At 45.3% G+C, this 528-nt stretch overlaps 1 protein-coding gene across 1 annotated transcript in view; it reads right to left on the reverse strand.

Annotated features, from left to right (window-relative positions):
• The window catches only part of LOC119584971 (microtubule-associated protein futsch-like), a gene marked incomplete at its 5' end in the record, with an annotated part of 346,977 nt that overhangs the window by 96,220 nt on the left and 250,229 nt on the right, over positions 1–528 (reverse strand).

The following is a 528-nucleotide window of genomic DNA, read 5'->3' on the forward strand; positions in this document are numbered from 1 at the left end:
GATAAGCACGAGATTTTGTATCACCGATTTGACACGGGAGTCGAAACCCGAAAACAGCATAGCTAGGGGCGGAGGGAGAGCAGTGAAAGTATAAACGAAACGAAGAGGTTATGTTAAGAATACTTGCATCGTAAATTATCAATATTACAAAACACATATAAAATGATTCAGTAAAGGCACCTTGCGTAGGCGGTCCCCGTACGCCATACCAAAGGGACGGACGGACACGTATCATACGCCTGAGCGCCCCCAGACATTACCAAACCTGCACCCCTTCAATGTCTATTATTACCCCCCCGGAAGTGGTGACTACGCTCTTGTCTGTTTCCTTCTGTCAGCATCAGGCTCTTTTTTCGCAGAATGATGTGCGGAGATCTCACATATCTTTCTATGTTTGGTGTTGTGACAGGGTAGTTTTTTTTTTCGTCACTTTATTTATTTCGTTTTTTGTGCTTGTTTGAAGTCTGTGGGGGGAGGGGGGGGTGTGATGGTTTGAGGAGGTGGTGAAAGAGTGAGATGAAAAAGGAG

Source organism: Penaeus monodon, chromosome 19 (assembly GCF_015228065.2).
Source record: "Penaeus monodon isolate SGIC_2016 chromosome 19, NSTDA_Pmon_1, whole genome shotgun sequence".
NCBI lineage: Eukaryota > Metazoa > Arthropoda > Malacostraca > Decapoda > Penaeidae > Penaeus > Penaeus monodon.